This window comes from Chinchilla lanigera, unplaced genomic scaffold (genome assembly GCF_000276665.1).
Source record: "Chinchilla lanigera isolate Chin_1 unplaced genomic scaffold, ChiLan1.0 scaffold00045, whole genome shotgun sequence".
NCBI classification, from domain to species: Eukaryota; Metazoa; Chordata; class Mammalia; order Rodentia; family Chinchillidae; genus Chinchilla; species Chinchilla lanigera.
In genome coordinates, this window is record NW_004955446.1 from 12,202,257 (window position 1) to 12,220,225 (window position 17,969).

The following is a 17,969-nucleotide window of genomic DNA, read 5'->3' on the forward strand; positions in this document are numbered from 1 at the left end:
GTCAGGTTCTGTGTCGAAACTGGAGGCTTGGTGCACGGAGGCTTCTCGGTAGCAGGCGCCAGTGCCTAATTTATCTTACTTGTGAGAAGCAGTTAAGTTTTCGGCTATAAAAGGCTAGAACGTTCCTAATTAGAAGGTATTGCCAGGTTGTAAATTGTGAGGTTGCAAGTGGGGCCGAGGATGCCAAGTTTCTGCCCGCTGGTCTGCAGAAGCTTGGGGGCGAGGGTACCCAGACCTGCTGTTTCGTTCTCCGCGCAGACCTGGGCGTGGTGTAGCTCTCCATCTCCTGTGACAGCCCCGCAAGGAGCGTTAGCCGATCTTTACCTGCAGCAGGTTTGGCTTGGTTTCCCTAATAATTGGGAGGCCTTTTTTCGGGTGTTTCTGGTTGCCAGGTGTTTCATCTTTTTGACAAGGAAGAGTTGGATAAAGAATAGGCGTTGCAAGAAACGGTATTCTCCCTTTTTTGTCTGTATTGTGTAAGGCAGTTATCTTGTGAGCTATTTATATTACGGAAAACAAGACCTGCTGGAGGCTTGTTTAAGTAATCTAAGTAATAGTACTGCCAAGTTCTCGGCGTCAGAGATGTGTGGCTTTAGCATCTTAGATGCGAGTCTGCCTAATGTCTTCTAAAATAGGAAATTTCCCTGGTTTTAATTCAGTAGTTGCTGAATATTCTTGCTTATTTCCAATCTCTTTTTTTTCTTACTTCCAATCTTAACTGAGTTTTTATAGATTTTGTTACCTGAGTGTTTTGTTTTTTTGAAAAACAATCTTGCCGAAACATCTAAATTTATTTATTTTTTGCAATGCAAAGTTTACCTTTGGTTAAGATGTTAAATTAGAAGTGTATTTCAGCTTGTTCTTGGTTTTAGTGGAATTTTGTTAAATTTCATTTATGTTTTAGTGAAGGGAAAGGAAAATGTTTAATCAGAAGTAATTTTGGAGCAGGTGATCATGGTGCACATCTGTAATCTCAGCATTCAGGAGGCAGAGGCAGGAAAATTGTCATGAGTTCAAGGCCAGCGTGGGACACATAGTGAGTTTAAGACCAGACTGCACTACATAGTGAGACCCTGTCTGAAAAAAAAAACGAATTTGGTAATTCTGATGAATTGGGCCTTCTGTCATTCCCATGTATTGTATGGTATCGTAATTATAGATCAACTTCCCTACCAGTGGAAATTAATTTATAAAACAGGATTTTTGTTTTGGAGACAGGGTCTCACTAGGTAGTTTAGGTTGATCTTGAACTCACTGTGGACAGGCTTCTAACTCAGCGATTCTCCTGCCTCAGCCTCCGGAGTGCTGGGATTACAGGCATGTGTCACCATGCCTGGCCTAAAACAGGATTTTTATTTTTTTATTTATTTATTTTTTTTTTTTGGTTTTTCTCCGGTACCGGGAACCGAACTCACGACCTTGCGCTTGCCAGGCAGGCGCTTTTTGCCGCTGAGCTAAATCCCCAGCCCCCAAAACAGGATTTTTAAAATGAACTAAATACTAAATAGGTGGGATGACGTATAATGCACACTGCTCTGAGGCAGCTGAAGCTAATGTCTTTAAACACACAGCCACATGGTAGGTCCACATTTTTTTTTTTGGTACTGGGAATCAGACTCAGGACCTTGTGCTTGCCAGGCACGTGCTGTGCCGTTGAGCTATATCCCCGGCCCAGTAGATCCACATTTTTAAAAAATTCATGTGTAATGGAGGAACCTATATGCAATATAGTTTTATAAATTATAATTATTGTGGACTATGTTTTCAATATGATGCAAGCATCACTTAATTGTCCTGGAGAGATTAATTTTATTGCTTCATTGACCTGACAGTTGCAAGACTATGATGGCTTTAAAATAGACGGTTAAAGTGTCTTCGGTGGTTTTGGAAAATGTTTTCTTTGGAGACTTAGGCATTAAGTTTGTTTTAGAAAAAGACGTTTGACCTATTTAAAAGATCTTATCTGTGTTTATATTATTGAAGTTTCTTTTAATGTAATTCAGTATATTACAATTTGCTCAGAATTCCCTGTTGCTAAGTAGAAAGTGACTTATCTGACTTATTTTAATTAGGTATATATTACAAATAGCAATGAAGGAGAGCAGAGACACAAAACTTTTTCATGCTGACTTTTGGAAGATGTTTTTATAGTAAACTCATTGTTTCTAGTGGAGTCTAGGGATCATATTAAATTTGGTTTTATTCACCATACTGACAGCAAGAGATTGGCTAAAATCATGGCAGCTTGAAGAGGGTTATCAACTTGGCATTAATTTTTTTCTGTGGAGCATCTGCAGGTAAGAGTTGACTACACTAACAAAATGATGACTCAGCATTTCCTAAGTACAGGGTTATGTGAAAGTGATTCATAATTATAATGTGAATATGTTCCAGATCCTGTTAATGACCACCCCAACATTATATAGTACATCCATTTCACTATGATGATGTTATGTGAGTTTTGTTATACAAGTACTTTATAATTTTAAGGGTGATGTCTGTTGGAATGTTCATTAAATTTACTGTGTATGTTTATGTCTCTAAATCAATATGAAACATGAATTCCTCTATATACACATTTTTATTAAGGGCCTGATAAACCTTTAGATAAAGAATTAAAATTCTGAGAAATAATATGTATTTGGTTCCTTTTCTGAAGTGGAGCATAGCCTTGCTATCTTTTTCTGTGTGTGTGTGTGTGTGTGTGTGTGTGTGTGTGTGTTTGACACTGGAGATTGAATTCAGTGAATTCACTGAGTGCTAAGAAATACCATCAGCCTGATTTTTAAAAATTTCAGATAGAGTGCCCTAAGTTTCCCAGAATGGCCTTCAACTTGTGCTCCTCTTGTCTCAGTCTCCTGAGTAGCTAAGATTACAGGTGTGTGCCACTGTGTTCAGTTCCTTTGGTTCTTTTGATGAATGGTTCTGTACGGTTGAAAAGGCCATGTTCTTTTTTTGGGGGGGGGTACTGGGAATTGAACTCACAACCTCATACTTGCCAGGCAGGCGCTGTGCTGCTGAGCTATAGCCCTAGCAAAAGGCCATATTCGTTGAGCACGTGAGAAAAGCTGATCTGTAGAGAATGATGGTGGACTGGTATGGAAGTGGCTTATGTCTTAGCCCAATGTATGAACCACATCCTGAATGCTACTTGTTAGTGTTTAATTGCTAGGGATCATCCCATACATGTTTTAGCCACCACGGCATTAGGCTGCCAGTGAATGGACGCCGAGTCCATCAATAGATTCAGTGCACATTGGTTGAAGGCCAACTTTGTACCTTGTTAGTTGCTGGTAATACAAGGATGACTAGGACAGTCCCTCCCCTAAGAGCTCAGAGTCTAATGAGAGAGGAACAAACAAGAAGTTACAGTATATCATGTTAAACATGATAATGAAGGTATGAAATACGTGGCCTTTGAGCACAGGGAAGGGCTGTCTTGTAGAGAAATGGTTCATCTGTGTATTTATTTATTTTTAAACACAGGATCTCACTATGTAGTTCAGGCTGGCCCTGAACTCACTATGTAGCTCAGGCTGGCCAGCTGATCCTCCTGCCTCAGCCTCCCATGTGCTGGGATTACAGGCATGTACCACCATGCCTGGCTCATCTGTTTACTCTTAGAGATGCAGAGATGCCTAGAGTTACCTAGAATTACTCTTAAAGATTTTTTTTTTTTTTTTCTCTTCAACTTGATCTAGGACAGTAGGAACTCACTTACGTTTATGACTTATTTACAGGCAGTCCCCATGCTGTGATTTAGGTGAAACTGGCTGGCAAAACTTTCTGAGTTTTGCTGTATAATAATCATTTGGAATACTTTTGTGTGTTCATATTCTCCATTGGCCCCTCTAGATCTTTTCTCCACCGTGCTCTGTGCTCTGGGAGGCAACCTGCCTGGGCATCAGTTGAGCCTTTACCTTTTGGTTTCCAGCTGGCTCTGGCCACTCTCTAAGGAACTTCAGCAGGGTGCCTGGAAGAGCAGTCCCTCCTGCTGGATTTGTGTTGCCAGGGCTGCTCTGTGAGCAGCTCACACCCGCTGTTCAACAGTTGTCTCCTCAGCCAGCTAGAGATCTTTCTGGGTCCTTGTAAACTTTCCTTTGCCCCTTTAGACTTAGGGATTATAGTGGCTATCTGATGTTTCTACCTGAGAATACATATGCTACCATCCCTTACTGCTTTCTCAGAATCTTGCCTATACCTTTGAAAATGGTTTCTTCATTAAATTCTCTTGAAAATATTATCTGAGTGTGCTGTTATTTACCAGCCTCTACTGGTAATACCCGCCTGTGTACCAAACTGATTTGAGGTAGCTTTCTTTTCCATACTAGACACCAATTACAGTAGCCTTTAATAGCAAATATAAATAGGAGCCCAGGGGCCTCAGTTGTTTTCTTGGGAGGGAGGATTTTAATGCGCCCTCAGCATGGGCCAAATGTGATATGATCATTATGTCAAAATCCACAGGTGTATAATAAAATCTGGCATCAAAAACTCTGGCAGCCAGCAATAGGTGATTTCGTGTGGAATATGTTACTTTTTACCACAGTAATTATTCCAAATACGTATGCCATATGTCAGCACCTTAATCATAATGCTGACCTCATTCTAACCTGTAAGTAAACTCCTAAGGAGTGGTCCTTTTTCTAACCCCCACTCTGGGTCCCTTCAAGTGGAAAAAAAAAGACATTTAAAAAAATTTCACACTTGGTAAATAGCCTCCAGCATTTTGTGCCTCCCCTCTAACATTTTGTCCCTCCCTGCCTCCCTCCCTCCTTACCTACCTTTTCTCCCACCCTCTGTCCCTCCTTTTCTCCTTCCTCCCTTCCCCCTTCCCCTCCTTCCTCCCTCCCTCCCTCCTTCCCTTCCTTCCTTCCTTCCTTCCTTCCTTCCTTCCTTCCTTCCTTCTTTCCTTCCTTCCTGCCCTGCCTCCTTTCCCTTTCCTTCCTTCCTTCCTTCCTTCCTTCCTTCCTTCCTTCCTTCCTTCCTTCCTTCCTTCCTTCTTTCCTTCTTTCCTTCCTTCCTTCCTCCCTTCCTTTCCCTTCCCTCCTTTCCCTGCCTCCTTTCCCTTCCCTCCCTTCCCCTCCTTTCTCCCTACCCCTCTTCCTTTCAAGGCAGGTCTGTAGCTTTGCAGCCCGAGCTGGCCTTAAACTTGTAACAGTCCTCTTGCCTCAGCCTCCCAAGTGTGTGCCCCCTGTGCCTAGCCATCCATTATTATATTATTTAGCACACATTTGTTGAGTAGGTGCTAAGCATTGCATCAGGCACTGTAAATAGATGAAACAAATAGGGTACAGTGCCTATTCTGACTGCCTTTTCAGCTTCTATTAACTTTAGGGAAATTTCTCATTTCTGATGGAAGCTTGTGGGTTTAGTTTCTCTATTTTACTTAATTTTCTTTTTTTGCTTCCCACCACAGAGAGGGGAATCTCAAAAAATGAACAAAAATTAGTCAGACTGGCGTACACTTGAGTCAGACTGAAGTCGGCTTACAGGGCTTTTTCTTCTTTTAAATGGGTAGTGTAGAGCGAAAGTAGAGGCCTGGAGGGAATTGTTACTGCTGGGTTCTGTTTGGCTCCTCATACAGTTGAGTTTTAGCATAAATTGACCTTGTCTGGAATTGAGCATGGAAATGTTCGAGGGAACTTTGGGGAACTTTTCCTGTATCCTTTACGCAATGTAAATTCTTCCTTTATATTTTCTTTGAATAACATCCTTTGGAAACTCGGAGACATGCTATGAATCTTTATTAACCTTTTTTTCATTTAGTCGTTTTTGGCTGAGCTCTACCAAAGTTCCCAATATATTACTCAGTTTGAGGGATTATTCTGATTCTTTTGGATTAAAAATTGAAGTTTAAATTGTTAATATTTACCATACCAAAAAAGAGAAACCAAGCCTGGTATGTTGGTTCATTTTCATCATCCCAGCCACTCTGGAGGCTGAAGCAGGAGGATCACAAGTTGCCAGCCTGGGCAACTAGGTTAAACTTTGTCTCAAAATAAACATGAGAAAGGTCTGAGGCTGTAGCTCAGGGGTAGAGTGTCTTTAGGTTCAACTCCCAGTCAAAGGAGATTGAAAAAAAAAAGCTGGCAATAAGATTTTAAGTGAACATATAGCTTCAATTGTTGTGGAAAGGAATTTGGAATGTTAATTGCCTATTTCCTTTAAGTCTCTTAATTAAGCATTTGGGATGGAAATATACAGTACCTTACTATAGGCTAACTAGGGATTGCTTAAATAGAGCAGTGTATCTCTTTTGCTCACGAAAGCACTTAGCATACAGCGATTGTGAATGGTGGTATCTAGTTTTCTTGTCTTTCCCTGCATCCTTGTTCATACTTTTATCCTTTTAATTTTCCTTCCTCCTCCCACTCCCTTCTTTTCTCCTGGTTTTCTTTTTCTCACCAGCTTTTAAAATCCAGATGACTCAGGCAGAGTTGTTTTTATACTTAACTGAAACTAGTTTGAAATTGGGAACAACTTGTTCTTTATAAGCTGTAGGTCTTTCTTTAAAACATTAGAGACAGCATCTTCTAGTGGTGAAATTTGTATTCAGAGCATCTAGAATCAAATTCCAGCCCTTCCATTTACAGACCACATGGCTTTGGGAAAGTTCACTGCTTGTGTGTTTTTCCCCTCAGCTGTGTAACCGGCAAAGAACTTACATCTTACGGTTGTTGTGAGACTTAAATGAATCAATATATATTTACAAAAGTTCTTTGCACTTAATATTTGTGTGTCACATTAAATAATTGTTTATAATCATAGCGCCTATAACATACTATACTAGAAGTAATACCAACTAGTTATGTATTAGGGAAGAAACACAAACAAAACATTTTCCATGAGTACTCATGGAATGCCTTTGAAGTCTAGTGTTTTATCAGTCATGTGTAAAAGCCACACGTACGATTTCTGAGTAGTGGTTATCCAAAGCATGGTGGAAATTGGTCTGTATGGGCCTCTGGCAGAGTATAATTAAACAAATGGAAAAACTTTTACTTTGCATAGTAATAAATCCTGAATTTCAGCTTACTCCAGAAAAGTTAGTTATACTTTCACTACTTTTAATTGTCCAAGTCTTTGGAATGATTATTCCCCTTGTAAAAAAATTTAGTTAATGTTCCTAAAGCTTTCTTTTTTTCCCTAGAGCTTTTGATTGATGATAATTGTAGTTTCTCATTTGTACAAATTCTGTTATTTGAATTCTTTTCTGCAGTTGGGTAGGCAGCAAAGAAAAACCGTTGTGTAATACCTCTTCATATCCTTTCTTCTGCTTCTGCTTGTTTTTCAAATATTTATTCTGACATGTATTAACCTGAAATTGTTTTTATGTTGGGAGAACACAATGTTTTTAAAATACGTGACTTTCCATCTTCCATTTAATTATTTATTGAGTACACATTAAGTGCTTAGGACAGTGTTAAGAACTAAAAATACTATTGTGAAGATTTCTCCATACTACTCTAGGAAAATAACAGGTTTATAAAGGCTACGGAAGAATCAAAGTGTTACAACAGAATGAGACTTTGGGAAATGATGTTTTCAAGGAGGGCTTCTCTGAGGAAATGATATTTGAATTGAGATACATGAAGATTGAAGGATGAAAGTTATTTGGGCCATGGAGGAATGAAGACTGTAGTAGGAAAGAGTAGGTTTTGAGGATCAAAGGAAGAAAGGATATTTTTAACAAAAAAGAGGCCAGTATGGCTGGATTATGGTACTCCAGAGCCGGGAGTCCCACTCAGGGGCTCGCGTGCTAGATAAGTGCTCTACCACTGAGCTAGCTATCACCCCAGATTTTTTTTTTTAGTACTGAGGATTGACTCCAGGGAACACTGCGCTTACCCTTCCTCCTCATTTTAAAATTTTGAAACACAGTTTCCCAAAGTTGCTCAGGCAGGCCTCTACCTTATGATCCTCCTGCCTCAACCTCCCATATGGCTGGAATTACAGGTATGTGCCACCATGCCTGAGCTCATGATTTGTTCTCTCTTTTTTTTTTTTTCCTGGGGACTGAATCCAGAGCCTTCTCATGAACTACATCTTTAACCCTTTTCTTATTTTTTATTTTGAGATGGGCCTCACTAAGTTGCTGAGTTGCCCAAACTGGGCTTGCCTCAGGCTCCCAGAGGGCTGGAATTTAGGCTTGTGCTCTCATGCCCAAGTCCCAGTAGTATTCTTAATACTTAATCTGTAACCTTTATTTCTAAGTATCAAATGGATGATATTAATACTGACATTTATTTAGTGCTCTTTAGCCTTGTGCAGCCTGTGCAGTCTCAACTTGATTAGTGAGGGTCGTTTGGTCAACTTCCTTCTGTAGGTGATAGAAATGAGGCCTAAGGTAGTTGGTGAATTTACCTAAGGGAACCCAGCTAAGAAGTGGCATATTAAGAACTAGTGATATAGGGGAAAGAAACTCCCAGCCTGGAAGGTATCTGGGATGAGTTCATGTTCTCTAAAATTAAAGAATGAATTTTAGGAACAGCAGAGGTTAAGAGCAGAATATATTTATAGAGGGGAGGAAAGCGTCTGTCTTAATAGAGGGACAGAAGGGGGCCCAAGTGGGTTGTCAAGGAACCTGCCTTTGCTAGGGATTTTTGTAGAGCAAAACCAAAAGGTGAGGTGGGTCCAAGGTGGAAAACATGGGAACTTGTTAGGTGGGCATGAGGTGGGAGAAAACTATGGTCAACCAATAAGATTACAAGTGTAATTGTTCAGGTAAAATTGATTAAGTCAGGATCAAATGGGGAAGCAAGTCACATAGCAAGCAGGCTTGAATACAGAACAGGGGCTTTTCCTGTAGGGGGTTGGGTTTGTGACTCTTCCTGGCTTTTTCAAGGTGATTGCTACCTATTTAAAATATCAATCCCTGATGTCCATCCCTAGGGAGGTATGTGGGTGCATTTATTTAATCTTTTGTCTCAGAGTCTGGCCCACAGTGGAGGTGCCTCTCTTTCCCACAATTGCACCTCCACACTTCCACACAGGCTGCTTTGAGGGCCTAGCCCTGTCTGACTGCCTATCGTATTTCTACCTAACTCAGCTGCCATCAACACTAGGAGTACACTTTTTTAGGTTTATAAATTTTGTGTACTGATTAACTGTCCAGATTTGGAAAAGGTAATGAATGGACAAGATAAGGAAGTGGGATTTGGGCGAATTAGTTGACTATATAAAACAGTGACTATTATAGGTAGCCTAAATGGTTTATGACTACCTTTTCTTTTATTTAGGTAGTTTTGTTTTTTTGAGACAGGATCTCACTGTGTATTTCAGGCTGGCCTTTAATTCACTGTGTAGCCTAGGCTGGCCTTGAATTTGCAGCGATCCTTCTTCATCAGTCTCTTTTAAGTCCTGGGATACAGACATCTCACTACCACACCCAGCGATGGTTTATGACTCCTAATCCTGCTTAATTATGATGTGGTCCCAAAGTCAATGTCTGCTTACCATATTTTGAGCATGTATCTGCTGTCTAAAAGAGACATTTTAATTCAGACTCCTAGTTAACTACCAAGAGTTAGCAACAGGGGTAACTTGCTGGAGATGTAGCTGGAGGATATAACTAATTTACCCTGTTCAGTAACCTGCCTACAGCCTTTGTCTTCAAATAGCATGGCAGGCAGTCTTTCTGAGTCCTCACAGGAAAGTAGGACCTTTGTCCTTCCTGTATTTCTAAGTGAATCATGTGTATAGTGTTCAGTCACCTTCAGTCACCTTTGGGAAGGCATTCCGGCAGATATAGTTAGAACCTCATGGTTTAGTGCTAAGTTGTCACTGCTTGGAAATGTTTCCTGAGTCTTTCTTAGGGTGGGGTGTCCAGGAAAATGACATATAGGAAATGTATAGTGGATGAATGCCTCAGGTAATTGGCAGTTTGTTAAACCAGGTTCTGCCTTGCCTTTTGTTTCATTTGTGTCAGCAGGAGAGATTAGTTGGCTGCTTACGTGCTAGAGGGAGGTAAATGAAGAGAAGAAAACCATTCTTTATTGAATGCCTAGGATGTTCCTTTGATAGCTGTTTTATATAAATTTGTTATATCACAAAAGCCTATGAAATATATAGTACTAGCTTTGTTTTATACCCTATCGCTGGGAATACAAAAATTTTTGGAAAAACAAACGCATAGATTTCTGTTAGCTTCTTCCTTGCTGTGGAAGACAAACTCATAAGAAGTAATGATAATACTGTACGATAAATTATTGAGTGCCTGTTACGTTGTAGCACTGGAATTACCAAGAGTGAGTGAATGAGGTAAGGCCTCCATCCTCAGTAGGTACAGAGAGCCTTTATAAAGGGACATAGGTAGATATTTTAATGAAGGTCATTTTTGTTTCAGAAGTTTCCCCCAGGACCATTGCTCTTCTTTATAGCAGGGATAATGGAAAGCATTTGGAACATTACTTTTGGCTAATGGTAAATCCTGGAGCCAAACTTGCTAGTACATACTGTAATCCCAGCACCCTGGGAAGCTGAGGCGGAAGGATGGCAAGTTCAGCCCTACCCTGGGCAGTTTAACAATTTAGGGAGACCCTATCTCATAAAAGGCTAGGGATGTAGTTCACTACAAAGGCGCTGAATTCAATCCCTAGTACTGCAGAAAGCAAAACAAAAGCACAATAAACTCCTGGAAATAATTGCTGTAGAAAGTTCAGAAGTATACCAGTCATGAGATGAGAGCAGGTTGTAACGTGGGTTTAGGAATTGTGTGGCACGTGGTAGGCTTTCAGATATTATGTGAACCTATAGGCAAGTACTTAAATTACTCATTTATCTGAGATTTGAATTCCAGTTCAATTGTTGCTCTGTAATGTTAGACAAGTCAGCTCCTTATGGGTTATATTTCCTCATCTAATGAAAAAGATGGTGCTAACAGTGCCTTCCTGTGAAATCAAATGAGATAATGTATTTAGCATAGTTCTGGCTTGCAATACTCACTCAAATATTGCTGCTGCTATTATCATTATTAAGCTAATAAACCAATTTGGTACCAGTGACATGCTGTGCTATTTAAATGTGATTCATTTGCTGGTGACTTTTCTTTGGGAACACTACTTGGTGTAGTCTTAGCTATAATTTAAATAGAACTGAGGGTGGATCCTGGGTTGTATTTTATTTCCCAGTGCCTGTGTTACTATGGGAAATGTTTTGATTACTTCTAACCTATTTCTTTCTGGAATCAGATACCTCGTGTACTTCTGATTGTACTTCTGGGTGAGGAGTATGCCCACAGCTCAGAGAAAGGTACCCAAATGAATGTTCATGGTTGGAGAGACAACAGTCAGTTCAAAACAGAAATAAACAATGGTGCTTGTGAGGTAAATTCTCTTTAGTACTCACTCTTAAAACATGAAGATTGTGTTTCTTGAATATAAACTGGTCAAGAGTTAACTTACAGTACAGATTGAATCAACTAAACATAGTTCGCCTTGTAATTTCTTATCAATCAAAATTTATCCTTTTGTCCACAGTTAAGAAAAAGGTATCTATAATTGGCACACCCATCTCTAGTGTTCTGGGATAGTTCTAATTATAGGTAATAGTCTTCAGAGAGGAGAGTGTGTTAAATAGATAACCAAGTAAAATTAAAATTCATATTTTTATAAAATTTCCTTTAAGTAATTTTTTAACCACACATTTTAGAAATAACATCCCAATTTGATTTTGAAAATATTGCTAGCATAGTTATGCAGTGTAGAGGTAAGTGACACTTGTTATATTGTACTGTTTTTTCCAGAGGTCATGGATAAGAGACAAGAATTTTTACATGTGCTCCTATCCAAATATTGTCTGCATCTGACCCAGTGGCCCAATTAGAGAAAAGGTTTCTTAGATCATGATGTTATCAAAACTTGTTAGACAGGTTATAGTTAATGCTAACTTTATAACTAGTGTTGGATAGCTATATTAAAACTTTCATCCCACAATATGAGTGAAGTGCTATGTGCTGTTGTATTGTACTGTAAATGTATTGTATTTATTAATCAAATCTGAAAACAAATGAGTAGTTCTTTTTCCTGAAGATAATTTTTTTTCATGAACTTTTCCCCCTTGCTCAGGGTTTGACATTGTAGATGATTTTTTAGAGAGTGGTAATTTGTTTGTGTAACTTTTATTTAAAAAGTCCAAAGTGTGATTTAATAGTAAAAGCGATTCATTTGGAAGCCTCATTCTGCTCTCATCCCTACCCCCTGTGTGATCTTCATGGATAAGATCGCCGGGCCGCTTCATTTAGTCATATGTAAATTATAATGAAAATAGTATCTGCCTTGCCTGTCTCTCAGAACCACAGTGTGTGTGTTCACTTGCTAGGGAGAGCCAGTTGCTGCAGGATAAATGTGATAGCATTTGACATCAGTGGACTCAAGACAAAGAGCACTTGGTGTACAACAGATTATTTTGAGCAACTGCAGCAGACTTGTATGAGATTAATTATAAATCTAGCGTGGCTAAGGGTGGGGCAAGTGTTACTGTCAGCAGAAAATGGGGAAAAGAACTCATGAACTGAAGCACAGAGTCTTAGGAAGTAGTAATTTGGGAAAATAGCCCCTGATACAAAGTAATACAGGGCCCCTGTCTTGATTTTCTTCTCTTGCTGTACATAGGTACATGATTTTATCAGTGACCACGTAGCTCATGAAATATTGCAACTAGTTGGGTATTTCTGTCAGCCATACTGTGAAAAGTGGTGATACCTACTACCTTGAGAAGCCAGAGCAGACTAATTTGGTCAAACTCACTACAGTTTCAGCATGCTTCATAAGGCTTGAAGTTGCTGTCCAAATTGTGGTGGAGATTCTGATTTTCAGTTGAATAACTGTGTAAAGTCACATTTATAGTGATACATTTCTTAAGTTATGGAATGTGTTCACTGCAAGAACTTTGTGGTGGTTTTCCTTATTTCATGCTCTGAGACTTAATGATTAGTAAAAACCTGGGTGGGTATCATAATATACACCCCTATGACCTCAGCATCTTGGGGGCTAAGGCAGGACAATGGCAAATTTGAGTCCATCCTGGGCAGTGTGGCAAGACTCTGTCTCAAAGTAAAAAAGATAAAAATGGGCTGGGTATATAGCTCAGTGTGAAGGCCCTGGGTTCCATCTCTCCGACTCCAAAAACCAAATCAAACCAGAGGCAGGCATGGTGGTACTTGCATGTAGTCACAGCTACTCAAGGAAGGGGAGGGAGGGAGGGGGAGAGAGAGAGGGAGAGAGAGAGAGACAGGTTGAATATTTTATAAAGTTGTGGTAAATGAAGAGTTTGAGATTTTGAACTGTCACATAGAATTGGTTGCAAATAGGAAATAAAGATAGTAACAGGCAGCTAGGAAGGAGGAGGGGAGAATATAGTGAGTTTGGTTTGGGGCATGTTATATTTAAGGTGCCTTTCAAATATCTTAAGTGGAAATACCAAGTCCTCAGTTGGATAAGTGGTGCTGGAAATCACAGGATAGTTCTGACTTTTGGGAGACATTGGTATATTCATGATAATTGAAGTAATAAGAATTGGTAAAATCCCAGGAAGAAGTTACATAGTGAGAAGAGAAGAAGGTTAGGTTTGAGCGTTGAGAAACATTGACATTTTGGGTTGGTTGGAAGATATTAAGACTACTACTCTGTTTGTAAGTCCGTACTGTCTGTACTGTTTCTTTGCTATTTTGGTTTTTTTTTTTTTTTTTTTTTTTTTTTTTTTGGTTTTTCTCCGGTACCGGGAACCGAACTCATGACCTTACGCTTGCCAGGCAGGCACTTTTGGCGCCGAGCTAAATCCCCAGCCCCCGCCGAGCTAAATCCCCAGCCCCGCGGAGCTAAATCCCCAGCCCCCCGAGCTAAATCCCCAGCCCCCCGAGCTAAATCCCCAGCCCCCCGAGCTAAATCCCCAGCCCCTGCTATTTTGTAAAATGTTGTCTGTCTGTTAATATTTTCCTCCTTTTATTAAAAAAAAAAAAAAAAAAAAGACCATAAAACAGTTTAGAAACAGGAGAGTGTTTCTGAAAAGCCAAGTAGAGAAAATGATAATGTGTCTATTCTCCTGAAAGAGCAAATAAAATAAAGGTTGGGAAGTATCCACTAGATTTAACTACACAATGATCATTGATAATCTGATGCAAAATTTCAGCAGTGGGATGGAAAACAAATTGACGTGGGCTGAAAAGTAGGTAGTTGGTGAATAAAGGGGGATTTTAGAGGATAGATTACTCTTTAAAAAGTTAGAATAAGAAAGGTGAAGAAGAAACCCAGGTATTCACTGAGTGAATACATGTACAGCCTGACCCTTGTACAGAAAATTGAAAGCACAGATTAACAGGACCATTTCTGAGACTAATGAGTAGAGGTTCTGTTAGGGTTGTAGTCTGGAATAATAGGTTGTCATGATTTCCTGTGATGCCTGGACAGGAAAAGAATGATCTTTACACATAAAGGAAAATCAGTTTTAGATCAGTAGCAAAGAAACAGAACTTCTTATAGAAAGCAAATTGCTGAGAACAGTTGATTATTTGATACATTGTTTTTCAAAGCAACTGTCACCAAGTGTGGTAAAAAGAGTTTGAGACTTGGAGCATGGTATTCAAAATTCCAAAATTCTGTTTTGCTGTTTTCTTGCTTCAGGTCATACACTTGGTTATTAGTCCTGCTGAGCTGCATTTTTACCATTTGCATAATGGAGAGAATAATGTCTGTTTCACAGACTTGCTAGGATTAAATGACAATCTATATAAATAAAGCACTTGGTCAACAAAGTGACATTTGTCCTTTTTTCTTCTTCTTCCCATTGTATGGTGTAGTTTCACCATTGAAGCTTCACTAGCCCTTAAAGAAAATTTGTGGGATTCCTTCCTTTAGCTTACCTTCTATATAAGGTAACCTCAGGTGGGAACATGTATTTTTTGAAAAACAGATATATGATTTGCTGTTACAATAATCATAACCACTAAAAAAAGAATTTTGCCAAACTTTCTTGGCTTGTTTGCCTTATGTTTGTGTGCCTTTAAAAATTTGTGTGTGTGTTTTAAGCAAAGCATACTAATTTAGATATGCCAATTTGGTGACTTCCTGACAAAGTAAGATTCTGTGTTTTTCTTTTGAGACACTAAAGTTAGGACAACCTTATTTTAGTATCAGGACCCTTGCCATTTGGCATAATTTCAGACTAGACATGATGGATCCACCTAAATACTTTTAAGATTTAAAGTAAGTTTTTATTCTGGGGGTGGTACAAACTCTCTTGTGATTCAGGATGTGAGATCTAAGGTCTGGATTTTATTTATTTAAAATTTTTTGTATGTTTCCTTTTTATTTTTTCAGGGTTGAGGATTGAACTCAGTAGATAAACACTACTCTGAGCTATTAGCTCAACCCCTTTTGGTGGATTCTTCACTTTTTTTCTATAAATCTTGAGCTCTAAGATAACTAGTTTTTTAAAAAAAGAATGATGAAATCAAGTCAGTCTGATTTACGTGAATTTGAATGCCAAAGCTCTCTTAAGGCATTTAAAATTTGCCCTTAATCACTAAACTATAAAACCTTTTCTGAAGCATTTATGTATTCAACTCTCTAGAAAGATGCCTAGCTTTATTTAAGTTAGTATAGTAGCCTGTATGGTGGCACATACCTGTAATTCCAGCATTTAGGAGACTGTGACAGGAGGATTGCAAGTTTGAGGATAGGGGGCTAGTGATGTAGATCAGTGGATTCAATCCCCAGGAAAACATACCCCCCACACACTTCAGTACAGTGGTAAGCACATTTGTCATCCTTTGGAATATAGGCCTTACTGTGCAATGGAGAAGTTGTTGTTTCTTGCCTAGATGCTGGTGAGGGAGACACCATTTAGTTAAGAGAATTTTGTGGGTGGGATTATTGAAACTGGAAGTCCCATTGTTCATTCAAAGAGAGGTACCAGGTTTTCTCACCCAAATACGAGATGAATACAGGATAAGCTTGTTTTGCAAGCTTAAGTAATATGTGTGTAGATCACAACTCTAAACTAGAGACTACATAAACTCTCAGTAGAAACTATACTTCAGAGGGGAGCCTTACCCCTGTGAAGAATTCACTCATGATCCACATTGTCTTGCAAAATTTGCTTATTATTGACAAGCTGTGGGAGAAAGACAACTTAAATATATACAGTTAAGATATGATGAAATGTTCCTATGTGTTTGCTATAGATTTTCCAAGTTAAAAATTACTTCTGCAATCCCTGTGTGGTGGTCATGCCTACAATCCCAGCTATTTGGGAGGCTGAGGCAGGTTCCAGGTCTGACTGAGCAATAGAGTAGAGCAAAATCCAATCTCAAAAAAACAGACAAACAAAAAACCACTTTTTAATTAGAGTAGCATTTTATGTCTTTTTTTCATCAAAGTTTATGTTCAGTAATATATTTTGCTCTTTTGACTTTGCAAATGCCATTTTATTGTATAGATTTGGCATAACCCACTTTCCTCTCATTTTTGGATATTTGAGTCTTTAATGATGTAGAAGATTGTCATTAATGAATTCTAGGCTTTTTTCTTTAAAAAATTATTCTTTGATTTCCAAGTGTCCTAAAATTAGCTCAGAATAAATTGGTAAATTCTAAAAAGCCCATAAAAGTAAGTAAGTATTACTGTGTCACTAGTTATCTCTTTACCACCAACCAGAGATGGCCCTTTTTAACACCACCTCCCCCGCCCCCGGCCCTGTACTGGGAATTGAACTCATGACCTTGCACTTGCCAGGCAGACGCTGTGCCGCTGAGCTAAATCTGCAGCCCCCTTAACATTTCGGTTGCATAGCTTTCCCATGATTTTTGTTTGTTTATTTTTTTTTCCAGACATATATTCTTTATAATTTTTTGAGGTAGGCTCTCCCTATGTTGACCAGTCTGGTCCTAAACTCCTGGGCTCAAGCAATCTTCCTGCGTTTGCCTCCTAAATAGCAGGGGCTAGAGGTGTGCTTCACCATGCCCTGCTTATAGTCTTTGTAAAATTAAACATAATTTTCTACAAAATTTTAATGGTTCTTATGGTCTATTTCATTGAATGTATTTGGCATGAGCTGCTTTATCTCCATTTTGAGTATTTAGGTTATTTGCAGTTTTTGCGCTGTGGTATTTCTTCTAACATCCTTGTAGAAACTTTGGTCCAAAGATCCAAAGATCAGCCATCCCAGACTCTCAGTGTACTCTAGCCTTTTCTGCTGCTTCTCTCTCTTCTAATCCTTTTTTGTGACAAGATCAGATCAGGTGGACAAATTATTCTTGTTTTTTAACTGTCAGACAATGAACGTGCTGGTTTCTGTGAATTCAAGGATTAGAGAAGCACATTTCTTTTGCATAGATAATTACATGAAATAAGCATTGTGATGTGTTATGTATATGTCATGTCCATGGGGCCTTGGCAAGAGAGCAGAGGAAAAAGCTTAGTTAATACACATTTGCTGAACACTCTTAATATGTTGGGTGCTACATTAGACACATTACTTAGGTTCTCAGTTTACAACAGTTCTGGGAAGTGTGTAATAAATACTTATTCTGACTAGATGCGGACACTGAGCTCAGACAAGTGAAAAATTTGCTCAGGTTCTCTCAGTAGTAACTGGGACAATGCCAGGTATATTTGACTATCCAATCTGTCTAGGACCCCGCCCTGCCTCGTAAAAGGGTGGATTCCAGGAGTAGCTTAATGGCAGGTGGAATGGTATATAGGCCTTTGTTAGGTGGAGCGGGTGGGACCATCGTGTAGATTCAGAAGGGCTGAAACAGGTAATGGCAATAAAAAGTGAGATGAAAATCTTCGGTCAAGCTTTATTTAGTATTTTTGTTTAAATTCACATATAGTAAAATTCACTCTTGGTATACAGATCTATGAGTTTAGATAATTTAGAATTTAGTCATGTAATTACAGCACAGTCAAGATACAAAATTGCCCAATTACTCTCTAGGATGGGCTTATTATTCTCTTATGCTTGTACTG

General features: G+C 39.0%; 1 protein-coding gene across 1 annotated transcript in view; it reads left to right on the forward strand.

Annotated features, from left to right (window-relative positions):
* Positions 1-17,969, forward strand: part of Ppap2a (phosphatidic acid phosphatase type 2A) — a gene marked incomplete in the record, with an annotated part of 78,315 nt that overhangs the window by 579 nt on the left and 59,767 nt on the right.